Source organism: Nuphar pumila, chromosome 14 (assembly GCF_984573655.1).
Source record: "Nuphar pumila chromosome 14, dmNupPumi1.hap1.1, whole genome shotgun sequence".
NCBI lineage: Eukaryota > Viridiplantae > Streptophyta > Magnoliopsida > Nymphaeales > Nymphaeaceae > Nuphar > Nuphar pumila.
This window is the reverse complement of record NC_143262.1, coordinates 83,013,921-83,027,834: the sequence shown is the minus strand read 5'-3', so window position 1 is coordinate 83,027,834 and position 13,914 is coordinate 83,013,921. Positions and strand designations below refer to the sequence as shown.

Here is a 13,914-nt window from a genome sequence, read left to right as displayed (position 1 = left end):
GAATGTCATGATCCATCACGAGTCCGTCGTTAAATAAGCACTGATTTAGTTTTGCGATAGATACATATCCATCACTAATCCGTCATAAAAAATTAACAACGAATACGCATCCGTCTCTAAATTCCGTCGCCAAAACATCATCTGATTCAGTTTTTGAGACAAATAAATATCAGTCCCTAATCCGTCGCTAAATTTGTGATGGATATTATTCATCGCCAAATACCATCACCATTTTGCGACTGAATTTCTTCAAAAAATCCATTGCTAAATATTAGCGATAGATAATATTCATCGCTAATCTATCACAAAATTTAAAAAAATTAAACCAATTTTGTTTAAAATATAAATATCGAGAAAAAAAATTCTTGTTATATAATTTATATAAGCTGTGTATAACAGACAAAGTTGCTAACTATGGTTAAAATAGCAGTTCTGATATTCTTTCCTCTCCTTTGAGTATATATGTGCAGTTGCTCATCTACATCGTTTAAATAGTTTGATTCTTAAGCGAATTCACCAAAATTTCAACTAACCATATATAGCCAAATTTGTACTTTAATGTGATAGATGAATATAGAGAATTTAACATAGTCAAATGAAAAAATTGAAAGATTTTTGTTGAAATCGTTCCTCGAAAACAAATTATGCTCTCTGTGAAATCCTTGCATTCACAATCCACTTTAATAATACCCAAGACATTGAACACCGCATACCCTCAACAATCTTAACAGGAAACAACATCATCATGAGCTTCCCTCCAAATGCCATTCTGACAACATGAGAGGTAAGGCAAAGGAGAGCAGGAAGATCTGCGGATGTAAACTACGGAGTCTAGGATCTGAATAAAGCAAATTTTACAACTGGGGTTCGAGTGAGCGGCCATTGGCTGCAGATACACGAGAACCCCATTCCAGCAGCTCTTTGCTCGTGTCATCCTTGTGAACAATCACCTCAATGAAGCACAAGCAATCCTTCTTTGCGCCCGTGGCCATTTCAATTGCCTCCTTGAGTTCCTCCTCCGTACGAACCTACATTTGGAGAATACCAACAAAGAAGAAACAATAAAGTACTCAATATGCAAACTCAATTGGTCATGAAGCTCACGACACACTCCAATATACAAACAACGGGAGGTCTAAGAACTCACCTTCATGGTCCAACATTTCAATTCACCATTGTGAAGGGCATCAATGAATGCTGTGTAGTTCCAATTGTTGATGACATTGTAGGGGCCATCATGGATCTCTACTTCAATGGTGTATCCCCCATTGTTGACGAGGAATATGATGCTCCTTTGCTCGTAACGCAGCATGGTAGACACATCTTGTGCTGTCATCTGCATTTGATTATCACAAAAACATTAGTCTATTTCAACAATTGAAGTCATTCACGAAGAGATCACACAACCTGAAGTCGTACTCTGAAATACCATTTTAAAGAAAATAAAGGGAAATTCAAACGGGTATTGCAATTACATGTCTCTGTCAATCATAACTTTACCTGAAAACTGCCATCACCAATGCATGCAATCACTCGTTTGCCCTGTGCAGCTTGTGCATACCCCAGAGTTGCACCCACAGACCAACCTATCGACCCATACTGCATCTGAAATTCGTATCTGTTCAGAGAAGGGAAGACCCTGATGAATAGTAAGAACAAAAATGGACCAGAAGAGAGAAAGAACTTGGAAGCATACTGTCTCCCACCCGCATCCTGGTGGAAGTTTGAGCTTTTGGCAGTTGAACCAGGAGTCCCGTGTTTCAGAAATCACTGTAGTCTCACTAGACAGCATCTCCTGAACCAACCACCATCACAAATTTTAGTTAAACTTACATAAATCATCAGATAACAAAGAGTGAAAGAAATGAAATTACTCTTGACTCGTAGTGTGATCATTTATCAAATAATGACTGGTTATAAAATGATTGAACAACCGTGATCCATTTCCTTGCAATAATTTGTTGACATTCATAAAAAGTATCTAGTGAATTATGAGCTCCATAAACCCTAGAGAAAGATGAATATTCCAAGCTCATTATCAGACAATTACTTATTAACAAACCCCTCGTGGGGATAACAGTTACCTGTATGTGTTTGAAGAGAATGTTAACCCTCAATGGCTCATTAGGGGTGCTCCGTAGGGTCCAGCCTGCACATAAACAGAACACCAACAAGAAAAGCATACCTAATGCCGCCATCGGTGACCCAAGATCGGTGGCTGGCGGTGGCGATCGGAGTAGGGGAAGCCGCTGGTGGTGACTGGAGTAGAGGAAGGCTTCTCCTCAGCCGGACTGCGGCCCTCCACGAGCGCAGGCTACCGGATGCAGTCGGTGAGCAGGACCAGTTCCCTTGCCGAATGAGAAGAACCCTTGAATAGAGAGCTAAGCAAAGCAAAAAACCTTATTGTGCCTCTCTTTGGTTTTCCTTGTATTTCCGTATCTCTCTCTAGATTGGGGTTGCCCAAGATACCCCATTTATAGGCACAAAGTGGGAACGGTTTGTGCAACTGTTCCTCCCTTATTCTGTGCAGGTTTAATGGAAGGAACACCTTCCATGGGTGAGGATTATCCACATCGTGGGTAACCACCACCAATGTGGTGGTTTATCCCAACATTCTCCCACTTGTTCCGACAATAAACCCTTAACCAGAAAACTTTATGGGAATGACTTGATGAATAGATTGGCCTTTATAATCTATTATATAGATCCTTAGTCGAATCTCTAATCCTTATAAGATTAACAACAAACAAGTAATAACAAGAATCAAAAAACTGAATGTGATCACTTCATTTATATGCATATGTCAAAAAGAGTTTAACAAGCTCATCCTCAACACATGTTCAGAATATAATCCTGGTGCTAGCCCTTTAGTAGGAGGATCAGTAATCATCTTTTTTGTACCAATATTGACAATATGCACTAGATGATTCTGTGTCCTTTCCTTAACAACAAAATACTTCAGCTCCATATACTTATATGATGTAGTACTACTATTGTCGTTCGAAAAGGACATCGCAACTTTATTATCACAACAGACCTTCAGTGACTTCTCAATAGAATCAACCACCTTTAACTGTGATATGAAGTTCTTCAACCATATGGCCTGCAAGGTAGTCTCGTACAATGTTATGAATTCTGCCTCCATGGTGTGAGCAGCAGTGGTCGTCTGCTTCCCACTCCTCTAAGAGATTGCGCCCTCAGCAAGTAAGAAGACATACCCAGTAGTAGACTTTCTACTATCAAGGCATCCTTCTAAGTTCGCATCTGAGTAGCCAATGACCTCGAGGTGATCAACTTTATGATACATCAACATATAGTCTTTTGTTTCTTGCAAATATCACAAGACTTTCTTGGCAGTTTTCTAATGGGATATGCCTAGGTTAGACTGAAATTTGCCAAGCACCCCCACTACAAAAGAGATATCTAGATAAAAATAAGTATGCGCGTATTGCAAGCTGCCAACAACGGATGCATATGGATAAGCACTCATCTGTGCTTTGTCAACATCGTCCTGTGAACAATTCTTTAGACTCAGCTTGTCACCTTTTGATATGGGTGTTGAACTAGGCGAACAACTCTCTATCCCATATCACTTTAACACCTTATTTATGTAGGATCTTTGAGAGAGGCCTAGAAAACCTTTTGCTCTATCTCGACGGATCTCAATGCCAAGTATATAAGCAGCCTCACCAATATATTTCATATCAAAATGTGATGCAAGAAACTGTTTTGTCTCTAAAAGTAACTTTATATTGTTAGTTGCCAACAAAATGTCATCCACATATAACATTAATATAATGAACTTACTCTCACTTTTCTTAAGGTATATACATTGATTAATAATGTTTTTTGTAAGCCCAAAAGTTATAATGACTTGGAAAAATTTAATATACCACTGTCGGGAGGTCTGTTTAAGTCCATATATTGATTTGTTAAGCTTGCAAACCAAACGATCATCTTTAGAGAAACTAAGAGGTTGTTTCATGTGTACCTCTTCATCCAGATCCCCATTGAGGAACATTTTTTTCACATCCATCTGATGTAGCTCTAAGTCATAATGAGCTACAAGGGCCAAAATTATCCTCATTGACTCCTTAGTTAAGACATGAGAAAATGTCTTATTATAATCAATGCCCTCTATTTGGGTGAACCCTTTAGCAACCAATCTTGCCTTATGTCTCTCTACGTCACCTTTGGAGTCTCTTTTGGTCTTAAAGACCCATTTACACCCAATGAGTTTTACTCCTTTAGGTGACTCGACAAGATCCCACACTTGATTCTTAGCCATAGAGTCCAACTTTTCTTTCATGACTTTATCCAATGTAAAGATTGTTTGCTTTCAACAGCTTCCTTAAAAGTCAACAGGTCATCATCTATATCTATGAAATCATCAGGCTCCTAAAGGTACACTGCATAATCAGGATGTATGGAAGATTTTCTAACTCTTATGGATCTACAAACAGGTCATTCTTCAGGCTCAGATTGAACCTGTTCATCCTGTTCGTGCCCATCTGCATTGTCCACAATAGGTTCACTTTGGATTTGTGCATCAACAACCGGGTGATCAACCACATCAACATTAGGGATAATAATATGGTATCTCTCAGTGTTTTTCTTAACAGGTAATGAAATTGAATCCTATATTTTCTCAAAACCAAGGTTTTGAAGTGCACTTAATCCTACTGAACTATCTTTAAGAAATTTTGCCTTATCCATTTCAACAATCTGTGGTGAATGAGATGGGCAGTAAAACTTGTATCCTTTTGATCTTTCTAGATAACCAATGAAATATCCACCAGTTGTCCTTAGATCAAAGACTTTAATATGGGGGTTATACAATTTAGCCTCTACTGGACATCCTCATATGTGCATATAAGACACTCACAGTTTTTTACCTGTCCACAACTTGTAGGGAGTTTTAGGCATAAATTTTGTAGGAACCTTATTCAAAATATGCACAGTCGTCCTTAAAGCTTCACCCCACCACTTCATGGAAAGTGTTGAATAATTCAGCATAGTTGTGACCATTTCTTTAAGCGTTCAATTTTTTGTTTCAACTACACCATTTTGGTAGGCACTACCATGCATGGTATACTGAGGCACAATGCCTTCCTCTTTTAGAAATCGTGCTAATGGTCCTTCCCTTTGCCCCATCTTAGTATACCTACCATAATATTCGTCACCTCTATCAGACCTTACTATTTTAATAACTTTATTGGTTTGTTTCTCTACTTCTTTTTTAAATTCTTTGAACATCTAGAAAACATCAGTTTTTTCAAAGATCAAGTAGAGATACATATACTGTGAATAGTCATTAATAAAAGTGACAAAATATTTTTTGCCTGTGTAATAGGGGGAAAAAAGTTCACATACATCCGTATGAACTATCTTTAATATCTCACTACTACATTTGGCACCCTCTTTATATGTGTTTGTATGCTTAGCCTTTATGCAATCAACATATGGGTCATTGTCGGTAAAATCTAGAGATTTCAAGATCTCTTCATTTACGAGTTTCTTTATTCTCTTTTCAGATATATGACCCAACCTTTGATGCCAAAGCATGTAGGATTTATCATTACTCATGCTACTTTTATTTCTAACCAATGCGTATTCAGAAGTCAAAGACTTCTGGGTTTGGATCTTCAAGTTCAATTTATACAAACCATCATAAACTAATGCAGAACCAATTTCAATAGAATTTCTGTAAATGAACAATTTAGAATTTTTAAACTTAAAATAATATCCAATTTTATCCAATTTTGAAATTGAAGTTAAGTTTCTACTATATGATGGAATATAAAAGACATCATGAAGATTCAAATCCACGCTTGTATCTAAAGTAATCCTGCAGGTCCCAACACCCTTCACATAAGAACGTATCTTGTTTCTTGAATATATGCTCTTCTCATGCATTGTTGGTTCTCTTCTGCTCAGGAACAACTGTAGACAATTTAAAATATGAACAATAGTACCAGAATCAATCCATTAGCTATTTTCAGGAATTTGTAATAAGTTATATTCATGAGAAACAAATGACAAATTATATTTCTTTTCCAACCACTTCTTGTACTTTATACAATCTACCTTCCTGTGTCCCTTCTTCTTGCAAAAGAAGTACTTTATTAGAGCAAAGTCGGATTGCTTGCCTTGGGATGTCTTATCCTCTGCTGGCTTCTTCCTAGTATTTCTCTTAAATGCATTTTTCTTCAGTCCTATCTTGGGTGCATGAGAGGCCATATATGCACTCTGCACCTTCTCTCCTTTCAATCATTCTTCTTCTTCAACACACTTGGACATATGTTCATTAAACATTCATTAATCATTATGTGTGTTGTAAGAGATTTTGAAAGGTCCATACTTCAAGAGTAAGGACGCTAGAACTAAATGCACTAGAAAAGAATAAAAAATGGTTAGCTTCATGTCATTCAGCTGAGACGTTATGTTCATCATCTCCAAAATGTGCTGGTGAATGTTTCCCCCTTCAGTATATTTCATAGATATGAGCTTTGACATCAGGGTATTGGCTTTGGCCTTGTTTAAACTCATGAATTATGCTTCAATAGCACTCAGGAATTCTCTCACTGTCCTGTACTGTGGGATGACACTTTGAATATTCTTAGTCACCTTAGATTGCAGAAGCAACAAGTTAAGTCTATTCAAGCGCTCCCACTTCTCAAAAGCACTCTTTTGTTTAGTAGTGCTTTGATCAGTCAGGGCAGCGGGTTCATCTATCCTTAGGGCCAGATCTAATTATTCATATACCCTAATGTAAAGAGAACAAACTCTTTCCAATCACTAAAGTTTGACCCATCTAGAAATAGAATACAACTAGAGTCATCTAAAATCACAGGACTAGAAACTGCACGATAAAAGACATGTATCAAAAATGCATTCGTACGAGACAAAACTTAATGGGAAAAGCAAATGAATAAAGGCTCTTAATATGCTTATTTTCAGGCGAGTATAGGGGTCATTGGAGCCTTACTTTGGTAAGAGCTCCAACACGCGTAACCACTTCGCCTATCGACCATATTTGATAAAACTAAGGTTCTTGTGAAGTTAGATCACCAACACAAGGTACCTTTGGATATACGTGTGCGATGTATCTCGACACATTTACCTTATTTTACCCTATTTAAATTCCAAACATGATAAAACTTCCTTTGGGTAGTTTACTATTTCATGAATCTAAGTACAATATTTATATTGGCTAAAACTATATGATAGTATTAAAAATTTTAGACAACATACGTGTATTCAAATACTTTATTGACATGAATACACTAAATCATCTAACTATCCTTAATGCCAATATTAAATATTCATAAAATAATAAAATAACACATTAAAACATGCTGTAATTTAATGCTTATGCCCATAGATCAAAGAAATAATCAATTTTCATATCAAAAAATTGATAAATCGATGAAATAAAAGCTTGAACTTGTCACCAATTTATTGAATCAGTTCTCAATCCTTGTGAACCGACTATAAAACCTCTGAACCGGTGACATAATCCCTTGAATCGGTCTCAAAACACAAAGAATCAGTCAAAAGGACCCCCAAACCGGTCTCAAAACTGAATAAACCAGTCAAAAGACCCCAAAACCGGTCTCAAAACTAAATGAACCAGTCAAAAGTCCCCTGAACCGATCCCAAAACTGGATGAATCAGTCAAAACAAGCTCTGAATTGATTCAAGATACACCAAATTGGGTCTGTAACACTTTAAACTGGTCTCTGCTATAGTGAACTGGTCTCAGTTGTCTCAGAACCAATTCCAGAGAGACTCAGATCGGTTCAGAAATAGGTTGAACCAACTTAACTGGTTCAAACCCTGTTACAGATCATTCAGATCCGGTTCTGTCAGACTAACGGATCCAGAACCGTATAATCCGGTTTTAACCAGATTCTGGATGTGCCACTGAAAGAACCATGTCCAGCTTACACGGATCCGATCCAAAGCGTTATTTTCGGATTCAGGATTTGAGACCCGAAGATCTGTATCTGGATCTGACCCAGATCAATATCATGGGTCAGTACGGGTCATCAGATCTGGGTCTGAACCGTAACCCGATCTAAAAGGAACTTAGTGGATCAGGTAGGATTCCAAAAATCTAAAACAAATCTCACAGACCCAACCTGAATCCAAAAACATAACAGATCAGGGTAAAAAGGATTTGGGATCCATTACCGAGAACCGGATTCGATCTAAAAAGACTTTTATGGATCAGGTCGGGTAATATGAATCGAATCCGCTTATGGACCCGATCCTGACCCAAATCTCTGTGAGTGATGGATCTTTACAGAATTGGGTCCCCACCCAAATTCTAGATCCAATCCAGATTACCTGATGGATCAGTTTGGTTGGGGAGGGTCCAGATCCGAACTTGGACCCAATTCAATTTCTTATGGGTTGATGCAAACGGGGCAAAAGTTGGGTCCAGATCCGACCCAAGAGTATAAATACTCTCTTTATGATTTAGGGTTTCAAAAAACCCCAAATTGTCTCTGCTTCCTCTCTCTCTCTCTCTTTCTCAGCGAGCGCCACCGCCGGTCCAACGGTCCGACAAACAAATGGTCGATGGCGGCAGCCTCCACCACCCATCTGCGGCTGGTGGTGGGGAGGCGCTACCTTTGGCAGCCTGGTACACCACAGAAGGAGGCAATGTTGGCCATGGATGATGACAAACCCGATGACTGACCAGTAGCGCCCTGCAAGGGAGAAAGTGCAGCAGATGAAGCCTCGTCCGACGAAGAAGACCAATCAGACGGGCATAGGTGCAGCTGGAATTTTTGGCTCATAACCCATTGTAGGGTCTAACCTGTGCATAAACAGAAAACCAGCAGGAAAAGCGTACCTGATGCTGCCATCGATGAATCGGGATCGGTGGCTGGCAGTGGCGACCGGAGTAGGGGAAGCCGCTGGTGGTGGCTCGAGCAAAGGAAGACTTCTCCTTAGCTGGATTGCGGCCCTCCATGAGCGCAGGCTACCAGATGCCGTCGGTGAGCAGGACCAGTTCCCTTGCCGAATGGAAAGAACCCTTGAATAGAGAGGTAAGCAAAGCAAAAAACCTTACTGTGCCTCTCTCTGATTTTCCCTATATTTTCGTATCTCTCTCTAGATTGGGGTCGCTCATGATACCCCATTTATAGGCACAGAGTGGGAACGGTTTATGCAAACGTTCCCCCCTGATTCTGTGCGGGTTTAACAGAAGGAACACCTTCCGTGGGTGAGGGTTATCTACATCGTGGGTAACCACCACCAACGTGGTGGTTTATCCCAACATGCTCTTCTGAGGAACTCCATCAGGGACAAAGATACGTTCATAATTCTTAAAAGCTATAGGGTTATGCTTCAATCTCTTAGCAAGAGCCCTCAGGAAATCTTTCAAGAGGATGCAACCAAATGCTGGACCATTGGCCACCACCACCCTATCCGGTTTAACTATGATGGCCTTCTCCTTCTTTAGCAGCAGAGAGTAGCCAACCGAGTTGTAGTAATTAAAGATGGGACCTAAAAAGAGGTAAGCATCTGCAGACTCCAAAATTTCAACACAGAATGTAGTGATAACTGCACCCCAATAAGTGCCAATGAAGTGAGGATGGTGCTCTGGAACCAATCCTTTGGACGACAGCATCACTGCTATCAGATATCCACACACATTTGCCAATTCTATAAACTCTTTGTTTGCTTTGGCAACCCTTAATTTGGGACCAGCCACCATCACTGGCTTCACTGCTTTGTCTAGAAACAATGTTGTTGCTTTCACAGCTGCTTCCAACCCCATCTTGTTGCTCAATCTGTAAAACAATTGAAACAATGAGAAAGATGCTAAGTGGGCTAGAGTAAGAATGTAGAAAGGAAACCAAGTATGCACCTAGGAGCAAGTATGGAACAGGGTCTCTACTGAAAGTGGGGTGGGGAATGGCGGGTAAGTTGCAGCTTACGCTAATATAGACCGATTTACTCTCCTTCAATGCCGTAGCAATTGCAGTGTCGATCAATTCATGAGCATCATCAAGATTATTCACAACTGCCTGTAGGCCACCAAACAAATTCAAGTAAAATGTGGTCAGAAAATGATAAAATGTATAAGCAACAGTCATATTTTACCATACAACCTAATCCTTACATTCTCTGTTTTACGTTCAAGAGCACCGCCTATTAAATAATTTAGAACTAGTAGCATGCTTGTATGAAGTGCAAATCAATGAGTTTACATGCGGTAGAATAAAATGTGACCATTTTCCAGCCAGAAAATGAGAAAAAGTTTGAAAATTGAAAACAAAATAACCGGTTGAGAATGGTTTCTTTTGATGAAACTCATGCATTATATGAACCTCAGTAGCGCCCACATTCAAATTGTCATGCCCACCCTTCCAAAATAGACAACAAAATGGAAATCACCCTACTCTAATTAACTTCAGTGGGGTGTGAGGGAATAAGGCAATGTACAATTAATAAAGTATAATCCAGAAAAGTGCAGGAAAGTAGACGAGAATAACTAGCAGGGCTTTGATTATGAAAATGACATCAAAATTATACTAAAACCAACTCCTGAATCAAAGCATCAATGACATCGGCAAATAGCAACAGTGAGATAACAAATAAAAATCACTGCATTATGCACATATAAAAGCTTAAGAGCGTTGCTCGAACCAATCATTGTGGTCCACGTAACCCGAAGGCAATAACATGTGGATGTTGCTGACATACTGTTTTGAGACTTTTTACCATCTTGCTTGAGAGAGTGTTGTGTGTTCTCGATGTTGGGTTTCCTTCCTTATGGGACCCATCTATTTTGGAAATGGATCGTCTGATAACTGATCATTTATGGCATCATCAGTAGTTCGATGCATATTCATTATTGCAGCAAAATTCCCAAGCACGATGCATGATCTTCTCAAGGATGTTTTGGAATATTTGCTGGATAGTGATTTGTAGAAGTCCTAACTACTGAATGATGATTCAGTTGTTCAGAGTTTTGAGGATCAACAATTTGTCGATGGCGATTTGTGGTTAGTGCTTTCAGCTACATAGCGATTTGTTTCAGTATTTGCTGGATAGCGATTTGTAGTACTCACTGGATGGTGATTTGTGATAAGGCAATTTAGGTGCATTGTAAGTTGTGCAAGACGTTTAGTCTTTCACATTAAATGCAGGTCTCGTCCTCTATTTAAGAGATGAATGAGAGAGAGAAAGTGAGCTGAAAAAAGCAGGAAGAAAGTGTGAGAAACACTTTTAGGGCAGGGCACCGAAAGGGTGTGTTGTGAACAAAGGCAAGAAGTGTTGTTACACTTCTTTCATGACAGCTTCGTGAGGTTGGTTATTCAGAGCATTCGTTCTTTGTTCTTTGGTGAGGTATATCCTCTTTGTTTATTTTGTTACACCTTTGTGTGTTTGTAAGGGCTTATATCCTTTAGCCACTTTGTAAACTCTGTTTGAAAATAGTGGAAGGTGTTGACCTATTGGTCATCGTGGATGTACCTCAGTTTGAGAGGGAACCACGTAAATCTTTGTGTACTTCTTTTGTTTTCGTTGTTGGTTTACCTTTCTTCTACTGTCATTGTTGTATTGCCTCCATTGATTCACACTTGTGGGAAAGCCAGTTTTTTTTTTGAACATCTGGTATCAGAGCCTCGGTTCCTCTAGTCTCAGTTTGCTATATTTGTGTGTGAAGTCATGAAGAACAATGTCAGTCATATGATCAGTTTGAATGGCACAAACTGGATGATCTGAAAAACAAAAATGGAAGATCTCTTAGTTTGTAAAGATTTGGATGGACCTATAGAGGGTGATAGCGGCAACCCAGAAGAGATGAAAGATGATGAGTGAAAAAAGCTAGACAGGAAATCTGTCGGTTTCATTCGGCAATGAATTGATGATAGTGTTTTTCATCATGTATCCATAGAAACTTCTGCGCATGGTCTTTAGACTAAACTGAAAAGTCTTTATGATAGAAAGACGGTAGTGAATAAGACCTTTCTATTTCGAAAGCTTATGAACCTCAAATATAAATAGGGCAGCTCTATTGCAGAGCATCTAAATGAGATCAAAAGCATTGTAAATCAGTTGGCTACAATGAAATCACTTTTGATGATGAGTTGCAAGCCTTGTTGCTCCTTAGTTCCCTTACTAAAAGTTGGGAAACCTTGGTGGTCACAGTTAGTAACTTCACACCTAATGGAATGGTAATGATGAGTCAAGTTACCAGCAGTCTGCTGAATGAAGAAACTAGGAGAAAATTAGTAGGCCATTCCATTTATGAGGCACTTGTGATTGAAAATCAGGAGAGGAGTAAGAGCAAGACTCTGCACTATCATGACAAATCCAAAGGTCACTCACACTTGAGTTTAAAGAAAGACGTCGATTGTTATTATTGCCATAAGAAAGGGCACATGAAGCGAGAGTATAGGAAGCTCAAGTTCAAGGAGCAGAACAAAGAGAAAAGCTCAGAAGAAAAGTAAAGTGTCACAGCCGAAGTCACAGATGGAGAGCTCATGGTTATTTGTGATGGTACTAGCATCAATTTGATCAGTCAAAAGACTGATTGGGTAATTGATTATGGAGCTTCATTTCATGTTACCTCGCAGGCTTATTTCTTCACTTCCTATCGCAAGGTGATTTCGAGAATGTCCGAATGAGAAATGAAGATGTGTCAAAGATTATTGGCATAGGTGACATTTGCTTAGAAACAAACGTTGGCTGCAAATTGTTACTCAAAGATGTTAAGTATGTACCAGACATCCAACTGAATTTGATCTCTACCGAAAAGTTGGATGATGAAGGTTACAACAACACCTTCAATGACGGAAGGTGGAAGCTAACTAAAGGCTTCTTCGTGGTAGCAAGAGGAACGAAGACCTGCTCCCTCTACACTTTGCAAGTGAAGATCTGCAAGAGTGTTGTGAATGTTGTAGAGAATGGCTCGCCCATAGAGTTACGGCATAAAAGGCTCGGACATATGAGCGAGAAGGAGCTGCAAGTCTTGGTCAAGAAAGAGCTCCTAGCAGGGGCAGAAGGTACATCTTTGGAACTATGTGTTCATTGCTTCTATGGCAAACAAAATAAGGTTTCTTTTCATAAAAGTATTGCATCTAGAAAATCTCATGTTCTAGATCTTGTACATTCTGATGTGTGTGAACCTTTGAAGGTCAAGACACTTAATGGTGCATTGTATTTTATGACTTTCATAGATGATCACTCTAGAAAAGTTTGAGCTTATACACTGAGAACTAAAGACCAAGTTATAGATGTATTCAAGCATTTTCAGGCCATGGCTGAAAGAGAAATTGATAGACAATTGAAATGTGTTCATTCAGATAACGGTGGCGAATACATTGAGACATTTGATTAGTATTGCATCAATCATGGCATCAAGCATGAAAGGACCGTGAGGATGATGCCTCAACAGAATGAGGTTGCTGAGAGAATGAATCACACTATTCTTGAGAGAGTCAAATGTTTGTTGTCACACTCTAAATTGCCAAGATCTTTCTGGGGTGAGGCAATGAGGACAACAGTTGATCTTATCAACTTGCCTCCTTCTATTCCCTTAAAGGAAGATGTTTTAAAGAAAGTTTAAACTGAAGAGAAGCTTCTTATGATCACTTAAGAGTATTCGGTTGCAGAGCTTTTGTTCATGTTCCAAAGGAAGAGATGTCCAAGCTTGATCCAAAGGTCAAGCAGTGCATATTTTTTGGCTATGGCCATAAAGAATTTGGCTACAGACTGTATGACCCTATTGATAAGAAGGTGGTCAGAAGTTAGGATGTTGTTTTCTTGAAAGATCCGACCATTGAAGACATTGGTAAGTCTGAGCCATCATAGTCCAGTAAATGTGATCTTGTTGACTTAGATCCCCTTGATGCACCAATTGTTCATGATTTCGTAGAGGAGATGTCACCT

The 13,914-nt window shown here is 39.1% G+C and overlaps 1 pseudogene; it reads right to left on the bottom strand.

The window, feature by feature from the left end:
• Positions 1-642: 642 nt before the first annotated feature.
• LOC149817141 (pyruvate decarboxylase 2-like) lies at positions 643-10,112 on the bottom strand (annotated as a pseudogene).
• Between the last annotated feature and the right edge of the window lie 3,802 nt (positions 10,113-13,914).